The sequence below is a fragment of the Lissotriton helveticus genome, chromosome 1_1 (genome assembly GCF_964261635.1).
Source record: "Lissotriton helveticus chromosome 1_1, aLisHel1.1, whole genome shotgun sequence".
NCBI classification, from domain to species: Eukaryota; Metazoa; Chordata; class Amphibia; order Caudata; family Salamandridae; genus Lissotriton; species Lissotriton helveticus.
The window spans coordinates 356570698-356587732 of NC_136057.1; the positions used below are offsets into that span (position 1 = coordinate 356570698).

Below are 17035 nucleotides of genomic sequence, written 5' to 3' on the forward strand. Positions count from 1 at the left end.
TTTTCTGTCAGGCAATGTCTGACCCGTGTACATGAATGCCAAAGATCCCAACATACCCGATTCCGGCGGAAGAGTCCCGTTTCTAAAGCCCTAAATGGGTTTATGTTAGGTATCTCCCACCTAAAATCTACTTCGTTTACGTGTAAACCAGTGGGGGAAATCCATTCCATATATATATATAGTTTTATGCTCCCTATTTACCACGTTCAAAATGTTGGCATGTGTGCCGCGTATGTGTCAACATTACAGGGCCCCTGCTCCAAACTATGATTTGACCTTCGTTCCGTTCTTTTAGCTGCATACTAAGAGAATGTATTTAAAATGCATATATATTGTTTATGTTCCGCCTTTCGATTAGCAGCAGCACTTTCTTTTAAACAACTGCACATCATTCATGTCAGTGGCGTTGAATCTTTCAATTCATGGGCTTTAGATAAGAGACGCTTTTTGTGGAGCATATATAGTTTTAATGTTTTTTTCTTATAAAACAATGACCATGATTATGCAAATATGATTCAATTAAATGTGTGATTGGGGGGGGGGGGGCATGGAATCAGGTTTTGGCCAATACTTCAGATGCTGGGGTTCACTCAGGCTGCAGTGACACACATCAATCACCTTCCTGAACTGAGGCAGAGTGCCTTTAGCCTTTTTTTTTATTCTTTCCATAAGGCCTGCCGAGCCTTGAGATCCGTACAGCCATACTAGTCATGGCATGTTATTGGGTTGCACATTACATCCCTTTTCAATTCAAACAAAATAAATGGACTAGGCTGTGTGGTAATATCCTTCTTCCTTTTCTCTGTTGGAATTTTAATATGTCATTTCTGGAATTGTCTTATCTTTAGAGTGTTACCTATGTAATGGAGAATGTGTTGTGAGCTGTGTTCTAAATCAGAGAACCGGTTGGAGCTGATCTGATTTAGACGCTTTGCTCTGTGCTCCAGTGGGTCCTTGGACTTAACTTAAAATAAATTCTTCTTTAAACTTCTCCTGCCTCCTCCGCTCTTTACAATGGCGACGAGGATGTTTTCGTTGACGCTGTTGCTAGACTTGAAAAACAATTTGAAGATGAACCTAACGTTATGATTGAAACACATTCTTTTCATAAGAGGAAACAGTTCGCAGATGAATCCGTTGAGGATTATATAGCGGCTCTAAGGGTGTTAGCTGCAAACTGCGAATTTGGTGCCTATGTTGATACTGCTTTAAGGGATCAATTTGTTTTTAATTGTGCAGCTAAAAAGGTACAAGAACGACTCTTAGCTTGTCGCAATCCTACCCTGGCAGAAGTAAATGACTTGGCCAAAGGGATTGAAAGATCTATTGAGTCTTCTAAGGTCATTGCTGCTAATGAAAACAAGAGTACTAATGACACCTCTGTTTGTGCTGTTCAAATGCGTAGTAAGAGTAATTTTCAGACTAGTAGCATCTTAAGTTGTTTTAGATGTGGCTCAAAGGCACATTTGGCGAATTCTCCAGATTGTCCTGCTCTTAAGAAAAAATGTACCAAGTGTGGTAAGATTGGCCACCTTGCATCTTCTTGTAGGATTCAAAGGAAGGGTGGTAGATCTGACTCCGCTGTTACCAGTGTTTCTTGTATTCATGATGATTTGGAGAATTTGGTCATTACTATTTATGATGATTCCTTTGATAGTCACATAAATAGTATTTCTCTTCCCTTCAAAGCTCCTTTAGGGATAGTTCATGTTGGAGAAATTGCCTTTGAAGCTATGGCTGATTCTGGTTCGCCTGTGACCATTTTATCAGATGTTTTCTTCTATGAAAAATGGAAAGGTGTCAAACTTGCCAAATCTGATATCAATCCTAAAGCTTTTGGTAATTTTAAGATCAAAATGCTAGGCTTCTTTGAAGATTCATTAAAATTTGAATCCCGTGGTATTTTTACCCAAATTTATGTCGCAATTGATGGGAAGAACATTGTTGGCTGGTATGATCTTGGTAAACTTGGCATTAATTTATGCCCTGGATCTGATCATCCTATTCAGTTGAGAGAAATGCCTGTTAACAGCATTTCTTTGGAATGTCCTATTTCTCCTATTCTCAATAGGTATAAGAATGTCTTTGAAGATGTTGTGGGTGAGGTCAAAGGCTTTTCACACAGGATCAAACTTAAAAAAGGAGCTTTACCCGTACAACATAAAGTTCGCATGGTACCTATGGGTGTGAGAGACAAGCTTAAGTCGCATTTGGATAGTCTCTGTTCTCAAGGTATCATAGAACCTACTGATAGCTCAGAATGGGTTTCGGCTATCGTTATTGCTCTTAAAAAGAATCAAGAAATTAGGCTGTGTGTAGATCTTCGATCTCTCAATAAAAATATTGTAGTAGAGACTTATCCTTTGCCTAGAATACAGGAAATGTTGGCTGCTGTCAATGGAGCAATTTTTTTTTCAATTATTGATTTGAAGGCAGCGTACCATCAAGTCACTCTGGATCAGGATTCTAAAGATCTGACGGCGTTTATAACTCCGTTTGGGTTATTTAGATTCTTGAGGATGCCTTTTGGCCTGGCAACGGCTGCCAGCGTTTTCCAGAAATTAATTGAAAATTTGTTCTGTGGTGTTAAAGGTGTACAGTCTTTTCAAGACGACATTTTAATTTTTGCAAAGTCTATTGATGAGCACAATGTCACTTTGGAAACAGTCTTAAAGATCCTTAGCAGCAAAGGTATGACAGTGAGCAAGGACAAATGTAAGTTTCTTGTTAAAGAAATTGACTATTTGGGTCATAAAATCACTCAGGAAGGGATTTTTCCTAAAAAGGACATCCTTAGTAACCTTGAAAATGCCAGCAAGCCTCAGGACAAGGGATGCTTTATGTTACTTTCTTGGGTTAGGAGAATATTACGCAAAATTTGTTAAAGGATATGCTTTGGTTGTTGAACCTCTCAGACAGTTGCTTAAAAAAGGTGCTAGATTCATTTGGACTGATGTCCATGATTCTGCTTTTCAGGGTGTCATCAAACTTATCACCAATGCCCCGGGTCTTAAAACTTTTAATCCTGAGGGGAAGTCTTTTGTAACTGTTGATGCCAGCACAATTGGTTTGGGTGCTGTTTTCACGCAGATGGTTAATGGCAAGGAGAGAGTTATTTCATTGATCTCAAGGGCTGTTAGAGGTGCAGAGGTTCATTATAGCACAATCGAGAAGGAGGCTCTAGCCTGTGTGTGGGCTGTGGAGAAATTGAAGAATTTTTTGTGGGGTAGGCCTTTTGTTTTGGTGACGGACCATAAACCGTTAGTCTATATGATGGATGGCGTGAGGAGCGGTAGTGCTTCCTCCAGGTTGGTTCGGTTGATTGCAAGAGTTTAACTTTGAGATTCAGCACATTCCTGGTGGTAAGAATTTTGCTGCTGACTGTTTATCTAGGTTACCTCCACTTGATGTTTCCGATGATGAAGTCACTGATCAACATGAGTGTGTGGTGGCTGCTGTGGATGCTGTGGAGTCTAGCAATTTTGGCATTGATGTGAATGAATGGAACGATCATGCTTGTTATTATTATTATTATTATTAGGTTCTTCTATAGCGCGTGGCCACTCGGGAGCATCCCAGCGCTTAAGACTGACCAGACAGGGATGGGTTAAAAATGCAGATCTGAATTATCTGGTTTTTGGAAACAGAAAGGTTTTTAGTTTTTTCCGGAAGACAAGAAGGTTAGGCTCTAGGCGAAGAGGTGGAGGGAGAGCATTCCACAATCCAGCCGCGTTGTGCGAGAACAGACGACCTCCTGTGCGGGCTCTGCTGATCCTAGGAACTATCAGCAGGTTTTGTTGGTTCGAGCGAAGATTCCTGGTGGATTTGTATGGTCTGATCATGTCATCTAGGATGAGGGGGCCATTCCCATAGAGTGTTTTATGGACCGTGCAGAGAGTCTTAAAATGGATTCGCTCCTTTATGGGGAGCCAGTGCAGGGTGCAGAGTGCGGGCCTAGCTGATGTGCGGTGGCTAGTGCCCGTGAGTAGCCGTGCTGCAGAATTCTGGACAACCTGAAGTTGCGGGATAACAGAGACAGGGGCTCCAAGATAGAGCGCGTTTCCATAATCCAGCCTGGATAAAATAAGAGACTGGACTATGGTTTTCTTTGCTGTTTCGGGTAGCTGAGGAAGAATTTTCCGAATTGTTTTCAGCAGTCCGAAACAGGTGGCCACTGTCCTCCTTGCCTGGGTCTTAAATGACAGCTCTGCATCCAACCAAAACCCGAGACTCTTTATCTCGGTCTTTGGAGTGGGTCCTGGACCCATACAGGAGGGCCAGTGAAGCACGTTGTTAAATATGGCTCGTTTTCCTAGGAGCATCAGCTCTGTTTTTCCTCCATTCAATTTTAGGTGGGATAAATCCATCCAGTTTGCTACTGCCTCCAGGCAACGGCAAAGCCTGGAAGGGGGGGATTCCACTTGATTGAGAGAGACAACTAGCTGGGTGTCATCAGCATAGCTTACCAATTGGATCCCGAAGGGAGCTACTACTTCTGCCAGGGGCGCCATATAAACATTAAACAGTGTGGGGCTAAGGGAGGAACCCTGGGGCACCCCACACTGTAATGGCAATGATGGAGAGCAACTACTGTCTGAAAAGATCTTAAAAGATCTACCGTCAAGAAAGGACTCCAACCACATGAGTGCCCTGTCTTTGACGCCCAGTTTTCTGAGACGAGACAGGAGGACACGGTGATTCACCGTGTCGAAGGCGGCGCTGAGGTCCAGGAGGATAATGGCCGCGCTGCCACCTGCGTCCAGAATCCTCCTGGAGTCCTCTACCACCCTCAGCAGTGCCGTCTCCGTTCCCTGTCCTCTCCGGAACCCGGTTTGGGTTGGATGGAGCAGGTTATGGGTCTCCAGAAAGGATGCTAATTGTTTATTTACCCATTTCTCGGCAAGTTTACTAATGGCAGGGAGCAGGGAAATGGGACGATAGTTGGAAAAGTCCTGGGGGTCGAGATGAGGCTTTTTTAACAGGGCCCTAACCATGGCCAATTTCCAGTCTTGGGTTACCCTTCCTGATTCAAGTGAGGTATTAACTAGATGGATGATATGTGTACTGATATTAGGCAAGACCAGCTTTAGAATGTTCATAGGGGCTGGGTCTAGTGGAGACCCACTTTTTACGGAATTGAAAAGTAAGGGTAAAGATTCAGTACTGAGGGGGGAAAAAAGAGAAAGGCAAGGCAGAGTGATATCAATATCATCTGGCAGAGGGAGGATAAGTTCTTCCGAAGATAGAGAAAGATAATTTATTAGCTAAGGTCAAGTTTTATGTTGTTAATGGTTGGCTCTCTATTAAAAATATTGAATCTCCTTTAAGGAGTTTTGCACAAGTGGCGAACGAGTTATCCATTGAAAATGGTATTTTGTTGAGGAATGAATTATTTGTTCCACCTGGTAGCCTTAGAGAAAAGATTGTCAGGTTAGCACATTCTGGACATCCTGGTGTTTCTGGTACAAAGAGGATACTTAAGTGTCACTATGTGGCCTGGATTGGATACCTTTGTCGAGAAGTTTATCAACAACTGTGCGGTGTGTGTTAGGTCTGACAAGCATTGGAAGGTGTCTACAGAACCTCTGTCGGTTTGTGAGGCTCCTACTGGTCCGTGGGAAAGGCTTTCGATTGACTTTTCTGGACCTTATGATTGTCTTGGTAGGGAGTATAGGTTTTTAATTGTTCTCGTTGATGATTTTTTTTCTAAGTGGTTACATTATTCTTTTGTAGAGCATCCTAGTACTGATGTGGTCATTAGTTTTCTGGACAATGTTTTCAGAATTGAAGGGACACCCATTTCCATTAGGTCTGACAATGGTGTTCAGTTCATCTCAAGTAAAATGGGAATGTTTCTTAAAAAGTTTGGAGTGTCTGCTAAGAGAGCTCCTCTTTATAGTCCACGTTCAAATGGTCAGGTTGAGAGGGCCAACAGATTTTTTAAGGAGGGTATCCAAGCTGCTTTGGAGAGTAATTTGGACGTTTTTGACTTTTTAAAAGACAACATTTGGAGTTATCATATCACTCCTAATTCCTGTACAGGGGTTTCTCCTTTTTGTCTTATGAGGGGCAGACAAGCTAAATCCTTATTTTTACCTCAATTAACAAACAAGAGCTGTTTGTCTGGAAGTTTTGAGTCTTCTATCTCTAAAGCTAGAGATAACATCACCTCTGCATGGTTCTCTGGAAAATCTTATCATGATGGGTTTCATCATTGTAAGAGCAAGGTTATTAATGTCGGTGATTGGGTTAGGATTGTTAATCCCTCTCACACACCCAAAGGTATGTCCAGGTTCAGTAAGCCCTTCATGGTAGAACAAGTTTCTGATTCCACTGTTTTTCTCAAGGGCAGAGGGTGGTGGAATAAAAGTTCTGTGGTTGTTCTAAAACCTGGCCAGGAACTTTTTTTTGATAAAAGGGAAGATGGTGAGGATGGTCTCTGGTTTGATGACTCATGTGACTCGTGTCCTAGTCCATTACCTGTGGACTCATGTGACTCATGTCCAAGTCCATTACCTGATCCTATTTTGGATTCACCTGTTTCTGTTGATGATGCTGTTTCTAGTTCTTCTGTTCTAGATTCTCATGTTGCTCTTAAGAGATGTGTTAAGTTGCCCAAGAAATTTGATGACTATGTTTTGGATTAATTTTCCTTTAATTTGTTTTTAATTTTCTTTTGCTTTATTTTCTTTTTATTTTATTTTGTTTTCCTGTAAAAAGATACACGTGGTAATATCCTTCTTCTCTTTCTCCGTTGGAATTTTAATATGTCATTTCTGGAATAGTCTTATCTTTAGAGTGTTACCTATGTAATGGAGAATGTGTTGTGAGCTGTGTTCTAAATCAGAAAAGCGGTTGGAGCTGATCTGATTTAGACGCTTTGCTCTGTGCTCCAGTGGGTCCTTGGACTTAACTTAGAATAAATTCTTCTTTAAACTTCTCCTGCCTCCTCCGCTCTTTACAGGCTGATACAGAATATCGCATGTGAGTTGCCGCTAAAACTGTAGGTTGCACCTACAATTATACCTCGGGGGATTCCTAGTGTATGAGGGGTGGGATCGCTGCTGCTGACTGTTTAGCTGTAGGTCTGCAGGGTTGGTGGTGGAAGCAGCAGGTCTAGACCTCAGGCTGGAAGTCCTGTCCTCATGCTCTTCCACTGCAACGTCCTCCTAGGGTTGGGTTAGACAGAGTTACTGTTCATAGTTTTGTGGTTTTGCCAACTTTTACCATCGTCCCTTGTCTGGACAGGACAGCCCACGGGACACATCATATTGAAGGGGTATCTGGAAATTACTTCCTAGGAACTTATTGTATTACACTGGGTCACCTGCTATGGTTTGTTTATGCTCTTCTTACTTCACTGGTGTTAGCATTGTTTCTAGCCAGCTTCTGTTGTACGCACTGTTTTTTTTAAAAACTTTTTTTTTTAGGAATCAATCGTTTTTATTAACGGAAGACATAGTTGTTAGACACAGCCTCCTGCCTACATCACCACGCCGACAGAGCGATTAAATAGTATATTACACAGCGTGTATAGCCAACAACGGAGGCAGGCGGCGTAGCAAGCAGGACTGTCTCTAAGTAGTAGCACAACTTCCGGATTTTCAAACACTAGCTAGAACATCACCTGACAACAGTACAGATGAAGGAATAAAAAACAAAGAAGAATCCCTCCCAACCCACCCCCACACTCTCCCAACCAGCCGTCGTCTTCTTACAAAAGGGCCAATTGCAATCAAAATTACAAGGGATGCTATATAGATCATGCTACCTAAGTCGGGGCCGTTGACTCCTGATCCAACGGTATTAATTAAAGAATCTGCAAATATTTGGGGCAAGTAATTTCTATCATATTTCTCGTCAGCAAGTCCAAAAATGGTGCCCACCTACTCCTGCCACTCTCATGGACATACGCTCCATTGCTAGTAGGTGCCATAAGCGATGTATCCATGATAGCAGGTCAGGTTCTGAGGTTGTACCCCACAGAGCTAGGATGACTTGCCGGGCAGCCAAAAGTGCGAGAGCTATCTGCCTATCCCGCAAGGATTTTAGTGGAAAAACCTTAAGATGTGAAAGACCAAGTAGTGTATACTCTGGAGCTCTGGGCAGTGCTATGGCAAAAACCTTGTCTATGTTATCATGAATAAGCATGGGCGGATTTTGCGAATTGGCAATCCGCGAAATTGCGTATTTACGGATTCGCAATCCGCGAACTCTCGCGAATTTTTTTTTTTTGTGTTCGCAAGGATTTCTGCCAGTTCGCGAGGATTTTGTACCAGTTCGCAAACGCGAACTTACTTTTCGGGTAGCAACGGTCGCGAACATGTTGTTTCTACATCTGGTTCATCACAGCACCCTCTGTTTCACCACTGCCACCCTCTGTTTCACCACTGCCACCCTCTGGCTCACCCATGCCACCCTCTGGCTCACCCATGCCACCCTCTAGTTCATCACTGTAGATTATGGGTGGAAAAGCACACCTGCCTTGCCTCAACTGACATAAATGAATTAGGGGCTGATTAATGTGTTACTGAATTTGAACTTCCTGGCTGGAACCTGCTTCCTTATCTGTAATTGCTTTCTCTGAGCCTGCTGTGAGGGTCAGAGCAGGGTCATAGAATAGTTGCAAGTAGGCAACTGAACTCTGGAGGGGCCCCTCAGGAAGCACTACAGGGAATGGTTACTAATGATAAGATTGAACTTTTGCACCTGCTGAGTGCTTTCAGTTTTGCAAAAATCCAAATATCCAGCAGCATCCACAAAAAGTAATCCTTCCAGGTCAAGATCCCTGGCACCTGCTTCCTTATCTGTAATTGCTTTCTGTTGCATAATTTTTTTAACAGGACCTTTGTTGTATACTTGTAGCTATTCTCTGAGCCTGCTGTGAGGGTCAGAGCAGGGTCATAAAATAGTTGCAAGTAGGCAACTGAACTCTGGAGGGGCCCCTCAGGAAGCACTACAGGGAATGGTTACTAATGATGAGTTTGAACTGTTGCACCTGCTGAGTGCTTCCAGGTCAAGATCCAAATCAAAGTGACCAGCACATGAAGAAAGCACTGAGAGGAGCCTGCTGGACAGGAACAGGAAGTTGGAGACTGTGGGGCACTTCCTTCCTCCCACCCCCCCACCCCAAAATGGACTCCTTGCAAAAAAAAAGTGCAGGCAAATGTCAACCTTAGGAGTTATTCTAATAAAAATCATAATTTTCAAGGTTTATGCTGCCTGCTGGTGGATTTCTTGTGCGTAATTGCAAATTTTGCAATCTCGCAATTGCGAGATTGTCGCTGCCAGCCGCATCTACGTTTTCGCAAGTGTTTACTCCCGCGAAATTGTATAGTATTCTAGTTGGCAAGTGCGACCAAGCAAAAAAATCTGCTTCGCACGGATTTACGAATTTTCGGTAAGTTCGCGAGAGTTCGCGGATTGCGAATTTACCGAAAATCCGCAAAATCCGCGAGCGGAACGGATTTTACGCCCATGCTTAATCATGAACCTCAGTCCAATAGTGTTGAAGTTTTGAACAATGCCACAGTAAATGCGCTAAAGTCCCTGTCATCCCCCATCCCCTCCAGCAGTTATCTGTCTTACTCTTGTCCCAACTCTGGATGCAGGCAGGCGTGTAATACCAAAAGGAGAATAGCTCGAAAGCTGCTTCCACCCCCGCTGTATTGTGCGCTGTGTGGTGAGTGCGGTATAGAATGTGTTCCCACTCCTTGAACGTCTGCGGCCTATTCCGTCTCCCAGCGAACCTGCGCCTTCGTGCGTTTTGGAGTTCGGACCACCAGTAACATTGCATACAATTCAGAAATTAGGTGACAGTCGTCGCTTTTACGGACCAACCAGCTTTCAAAGCAGGTGAGAGGACTGGACATGTGGGAGAAGTTAGCGGGCATAGTGACCCAGCTGCCTGTAGGGGAATTCGTCAGCGTCAGTAGGTAAACGGCCATAGTCAAGTCGGACCTGCGCAAATGGGATCAGTCGCTCTGTGTCAAAGAGGGAAACAACTCTTTTACAGCCGGCCTCCCTCCCAACGGTGGAAGACCGCGAAGCTCTGACCTGGAGGGAAATCGGGGATGTCAACGATGGGCGTCATCGGCGAGGGAAAGGAGATCCAGCCTTTCTGCTGGGCTACTCTGTCCGAGATCCGAAGTGTCGGCGCCGTGACCAGAGATGAGTAAAGGCCCCAAGCCCTGTGTTTGCGGGGTAACCATAGTTCCCTACAAATATTACTCCCTGCAACCGACTGGTCCATAAAATTCCAGTGCTTGCAGGACATAGACCTGTTCCACTCACAATGTAGCTTTAGCTGGAGGCCTGATAATAGCCCCTGATCAGAGGTAAGCCCACTCCACCCTGGATTTTCGAACTCGCAAGTATCTGGGCAAGTGAAAGGCGCGGTTTCTTCCCATGCCATATGAATTTATTGATGAGAACCTGCAATTGCTGGAGCGTGCGGGGCGGGGGAGATAAGGCAAGCAGCTGAAAAATATAGAGGATGCGCGGAAGAATGGTCATCTTCACTACCTCTATCCACCCAAACCACGTCAGGCGCAAACGAGACCCAGCATCCAGCTCTTTAGTAGTCTGTTCTAGGAGCCTCTCATAGTTAAGCGAGACTGTGTGGGCAATGGTAGGAGCCAGTCGGATGCCAAGGTAAAGTATGACTTGGCGCGTCCATGTAAACGGAAATTGCAATTGCATCCCCTGCATCTCGTCTGGAGGAATTCCTAGAATCAAGATAACTGACTTAGCCAGATTAACCTTAAAGCTTGAGACTCTGCCAAAAGAAGTGAGCTCTTCCAGCAGTGCTGGCAGGGTAGATTGGGGCTTCATGAGGGTGAGAATAACGTAATCCGCATAAAGGCTAATTTTATGTATGTACGTGCCAAATGTCATCCCCAGTATCCGATTATCTGGCCTAATCCGCTGCGCCAAAGGCTCCATATAGAGCGCAAATAAAAGGGGATAAGGAGCAGCCCTGTCGGGTCCCTCTAGCAATTGGGAATGAGTAGGACCTAGTGCCATTAACTTGTACAAAGGCTTTGGGAGCGTAGTATATGCAGCAAATCCAGTTGATGAAATTCTCTCCAAACCCAAAGCGACGCAAGGTTTCAAAGAGGAAGGCCCACCCCACCCGGTTGAACGCCTTCTCGGCATCAATGGCCAACAAGGTTTGCCTCTGCGATCGTTGGGTGCTATTGAGGAGGTGTAAATGCCTCTTAGTATTATCACCCACTTGCCTAGTTGGAATGAAGCCAGATTGATCAGGCTCTACAAGGTCAGGCATGATAGGACTTAGGCGAGCAGCCAAAATACCGGCAACAATTTTTGCGTCAACATTAAGTAGAGAGATGGGCCTGTAGGAACCACACTCTAGCGCATCTTTTTCAGGCTTCAGGATGACCGAGATCGCTGCCTCAGACATGGAGGGGGTCACCCTACCGGATTCCAAAAAGGTGTTAAACAGCTTTGTTAAAAAGGAGCCTGCCAGCACAGAAGGCCTTATAAAAAGAGGCTGAGAAGTTATCGGGTCCTGGGATTTGGCCACCTTCAGCCTAGAAATCGACGAGATCCCCCCTCTAACTGAGGCTTCTGCTGAGGGGCTTGATAGGGCTTTTGGGATTGATGAGGTGATGTCGCAATAGCTGAAGTAGGCACTCGGATCAGACGCCGGGCAGTCCTGTTTGGAGTATAGTGCATTATAAAAGGAGTGGAAGGCCTCCAAGATGTGGGCATCAGAAGTCTGCTCCTCTTCCTTCTTGTCCCGAATAGCCTGTATAAACGAGTTCTGTGTCTACATCCTCAGTCTATGTGCCAGCATTCTACCACATTTGTCACTGCTGAGGAAGAATTTGTGCCGGAGTCGTAAAAAGGCATATTCCGCTCAGTCCAAATCTAGGTGTTTAAGCATGCAACGGCGTTTTTCTACGTCCCTCCAAACCAGAGGAGCCCCCGTGCGTTTATGAATTGATTCAAGCTCTAGGACCTCTTTTTCCAACGGCACCGCTTTTCTTTACGAAGATTATTAAGAGCTGCCGAGATAGCTATAATTCCCCCCTGACCACTAGCTTTAGCGCCTCCCATACCGATGACAGAGATGTGGAGCCCACGTCCTTAAGTACTAGATAATCCTTGATAGCTTGTTTAAAGCGCTGCAGATTCTCATCCGAATGCAGCAAAGACTCACGGAGGCGCCAACTAGGGGGAAAGTCGCGCGGCCGTTGTGCAGGGAGGTATGCAGCAATAAGAGCCTGATCTGAGAGAGAGCGAGGTTCTATCCTGGTAGTGTGGAGGTTAGGGAATAGGGATGCTGTGAGAGGAAATGATCCAGTCGCGTATAGGTTTTGTATGCAGCCGAGTAATACGTGCAGTCTCGCTCTCCAGAGTGGCGAGCGCTCCAAACGTGAATTAACCCATTGTCCCTCAGCCATTCAATACCCCTATCGGAGAGTGCACCTGCTTGGTTTGTGCGCTGCCCTGATCTATGAAGCCCAGAATCCATAACAAGATTCAGATCCCCGCCACTAGAAGCTCTGCATCTGGAGAGGTGAGGACTTCTGCAAGAGCGGATAGAAGAAAGGACTCCTGCTGTGTGTTTGGCGCATAAAGTGACGCTACAGTAAGGGGGGTGTCCCCCCATAGTATCCTAATAGCCAATAAGCGACCCTTTATTTCCGCAACTGATGCAAGTACCTTGCCAGAAAAGTGTTCCCCAAATAAGATAGCCACCCCATTCCGCTTGGATGACCCCGTAGACCAAAATTGTTGAGGAAAGCGTCTATCACGCATCCGTGATACATCTTTGGAAAGGAGATGGGTCTCCTGTAAGAGACATATGTCACACGCTACACTATCCAAGAGGGACAAGACCGCTCCCCTCTTCACCAGATTATTCAAGCCCCGTACATTGAGGCAAACAATTTTAAGATCCCTACTCATTCCAAGCGTGGTTCTCAAACAGCAGGCGACGTAGAGTCATAGTAAGGCCAATTCAGACAGAAAAACATTAGAGACCTAGAACATTCCAAATACAATCCCAATATAGTGGCTGATGTGGAGTCCCCAAAACAATAACCCAAACATACCCCTCCCTTGGCAAGAAACAATGCGGTAGTCCTAAGAACGTACATGAAAACTGACCAATGTCCGTCAGAAAAAGGAACATCTGGAGGGACATGGCACAGGCAGCTGATCATACCACTGGCCTCCGACAGAGAGCGGAGCTGAAGAAGCTTTCCTTTGTGCTTAAAGATGATGTGGAATGGATGACCCAAGGCATAGGGGATCCCCTGTTCTCTGTGATACATCATCACTACTCTGAATTCGCATTGGTTGATCAATGTAGAGGCCGCCAAGTCTTGGAAGATAGCTGGAGAGTAACATCTAAACTGCAAAGCTTATGTCTCTCTCGCCTTGCGCACGATTCGCTCTTTCATCTGGGAGTCGTGTATACATGCAAGGATGTCTGGCGGAGGGGAATTGGCGCCTCTTGGTGTCCTGCTCGTCCAGTACCTGACGGAACAGTGCCCCCACATAGCTGTGCGGATCGTCCCCTTCTTCCTTCCATGGCACACCCCGGATCCTCACGTTGTTGCACCGAAAACGGTTTTCAAGATCCTCGGCGTGAGCCTGCAGGTCAAGATGTTGGTCACGCAGCATGTCCTGTTGAAGCTGATGGAGGTGCTCTTTACGGCTCACGTCATATTCCTTCAAAGGGGCCACCGGCTCCCCGATGCCATCTACATCTCGTCGCACATCTCTTAAATCCACAGCAAGATGATCTTTGATATCCTGAATGTCCTCCTTAAATGCAGCAAACAGTTGCATCATAAACGCTTTTGTGGCTGGAGCATCAGCCCCCTCACTTAGAATCTGCGCTTTCTTTCCCGTCGAGGCGGCAGTCGCTGTTTGTTTTAGGAGCATTTCTTTCAGCGATTCTATGGCCGGCCGCTGCCATGCTCCACCAGTCACACACAGCCCGCAGGTCGCTGAGCCCCAGCAGAGATTCCACCCAACAGCCTGGAGAGGGACACCGGTAGGAGGAGGATTCTGCTGCGAAGGCCTCACTACCCGACCTACGCACAAGTGTGGTTCACCTAAGGCCGAGATGTGGCAGCAGGATCAGCAAGTATCTGCCACAGCTCACAGTGTCAATGACAGGAGTTATTGCCCGGCCCCCAGCACTGCACCGCTATCACTAGATAGGCACAGTCACGATGAAGCAGCTTCTCAAGCACTTAGAGAGTGCATGCCCACATGCAAAAAAAACGTGTAGCTCCCCGCAGATCCTATGCCACTGCAACTCCTTACTCCAGTCATCAGGTCTTGACCCTACCACACAAATTCTAGTTGGACTTGCTGTGGAAAGTCTTTACACTAGTCTACCACACAAGGAGACCCTGGATATTCTAGAGGAACTGTTGTTTGAGAGCACTTGGCAATATAAAACACCCAGACATGTGGTTTTGGAATGTTGCCGTCTAGAACTGACCGAGAACTATTTTCTATTCGAACAAACACTTTATCGTCAGACACACGGAACCAGCATGGGGAGTACCTTTGCCCCGAGTGTGGCAGGGTTGTATGTACACCAGCTGGAGAAAAAGAAAATCTTGACCCCCAACAACCCCCACTCAGGACATATCCACATGTGGAAACGTTATATTGATGACGTGTTTCTCATCTGGGGAGGTGAGGAGATGGAAGTCAATGGATTCCTAGCCTGGCTGAATTTACAAGATCCATTTCTTAAGTTCACATCCACACTGAGCAGGCAGAAACTTGTTTTTTTGGATTTGAATATCCAAGCTAAAGGTGGCAAACTGGCTACTACCACACATTTCAAACCCACGGCTAGAAATGGCTTGTTAAAATTCGACAGCTTTCACCCAAGGCAACTGAGAGAAAACTTACCCTTTCGGCAGTTCTTACGCCTGAGGCGTAATTGCTCTGAAAAACAGGACTATGACACACAAGCCAAAGATCTGAGCACCAAGCTGTTGCAGAGGAATTACCCTCGACACATTGTGTCGAAAGCGAGAAAGAGAGCACCGAATAACAATAGAGACGCACTGTTGGAACCAAAATCCAGGGCTGAACCTGACAATGACATCAATAGGAGACCGATCTGCATCACCACTTATAATGAAGTCTCAGAAAAGGTAACAAAAATCATAAGAAAACATTGGAGAACACTTAACAGTGGGGGTCTAAACCTTACCCAACCGATGTTCAGTCACCGCAAAGGGAAGAACCTGAAGGACTTACTTGTCCACACACGCCCTAAAGAAACGGTGGGCCCGGTACGCCTGTTGCATCCCCTACCATCCCGACACCATCCGTGTTCGAATTGCAGCGTCTGCCATTTGACCCAAGCAACCAAACAGGTGACCTTTAACAATGGGATGACCTGGGAATTAAGGGCTTTTTCGAATTGCAATACAACAGGTGTGGTCTATATGATCACCTGTACGTGCAATCTGCACTATATTGGCATGACTACCAGGAAAGTGAGTACCCGGGTGGTAGAACACCGCAGTAACTTCAGGTGCAAACATTCCAACACCAGATTGACTACACACTTCCTGGAAAAAGGGCATACACCCAATGATATGCGATGGGTGGTCCTTGAAACTTTACAGTCACACACTGACATTGAGAGTAAACTTTTGGAAAAAGAACAACGTTGGGTGTTCAGACTCCGTTCTCACATTGTGGGCCTGAATGACGATATTCCATGGGGACAATTCACGTAATCAGCCATTTACTATGAAACCCTTACACGCATAGAATGAGCCCACTGCAAGGTATATTTCCAATCCAAAATGTGGGTTTGTTTAGATGCGATTGACATGTGACCATCATTGAGACACTGCCAAACCACAACCTGTCACATATTAGCCCTGAAAAAGAACACGAAGTATACCAACCATGAACCCACCAGCCACACGGAGATTTTCTAAAAAACACCCGGTCTCCTGTTGTGTCCTAGACAATTAAAAGTTAAGAATGAGTGTCAGAAGAGAGAAATGGTTTTTTTTTGTTTTTTTTCTAAATTGTCACAAATTGCATAGTAATACCCGCTCGGAAAAACCTTTTACCGTAAATTCCTTCCAAATGAATTACGTGTAGTCTTATTATAGTTTAAGACCTTTTACAGACGATATCTGACACACCCAACATGGCCGCCATAGTTGACGTGCACCTCCTCGCGCGTCCCACTCTTCCACAATGACAATGCGGAAGTGAGTGAAGCAGGAGAAGCTAAAAGCAGTTCACCGCCTACGGTCCTACAACATTCGGACCGGAGGAGCACGTATAGGTGAAAAAGAGGGAGGTAGCCTGCTAGCAAGTAAGTGCAGATCGCGTGTCCTACAAGACCGCGTTGGACTGACAGAGTATTCTATTTTCTCAGCCTGTTCTCACACAGAGCCCAGTCATTACGGCTTTTCTTCCTACAGAAGTAGGACCTGATCGACTCAATACTATCATCTTTCTTTCCATTAGATTGCTGGGATACTGAACCCCTCCGAGTCCATGGGGCACAGTTAGGCCCGATCACATGTATGTAAAGTATATGAGTGTGCGAGTAGAGTGTGTGCCTGCTTCTACCACGAGGTGCTAACCACTTTTTTTCGTGCAGAAAAACCTTTTTGATACACTGTGTTGGGCCACATGGAATATAAGCACTGGCCATTTGGTTCATATAAAAAAAATATGTGTGTAACTTGTGTGCATATATTGGGGGTCTGGATACCCCGTAACTACTACGTTATATTTTTTCTTACAGGAAACACGTGATTAAATCTGTCGCGTAGGTACAGGATGCATGCTTTATTATTTGCAGCATTTATTTAATTATTCTTTTTCACTATTAGCTCATTTGGGCGTCTTTTAGGAGTGGCGAACACAGGGCTGGTCCCTGTGTAGTACTGAGGAAGTGCATGGGGGAAGCACGAAACATGTAGACAGATAGAAGTTGGTAGGTACACCTGAACACATTGTCATTTAGGCATCCTACTATTTCTACCCCGGT

At 45.2% G+C, this 17035-nt stretch overlaps 1 protein-coding gene across 3 annotated transcripts in view; it reads left to right on the forward strand.

Annotated features, from left to right (window-relative positions):
- Positions 1-17035, forward strand: part of BID (BH3 interacting domain death agonist) — a 436998-nt gene that overhangs the window by 71520 nt on the left and 348443 nt on the right. The gene's annotated exons all lie outside the window — the stretch shown is intronic.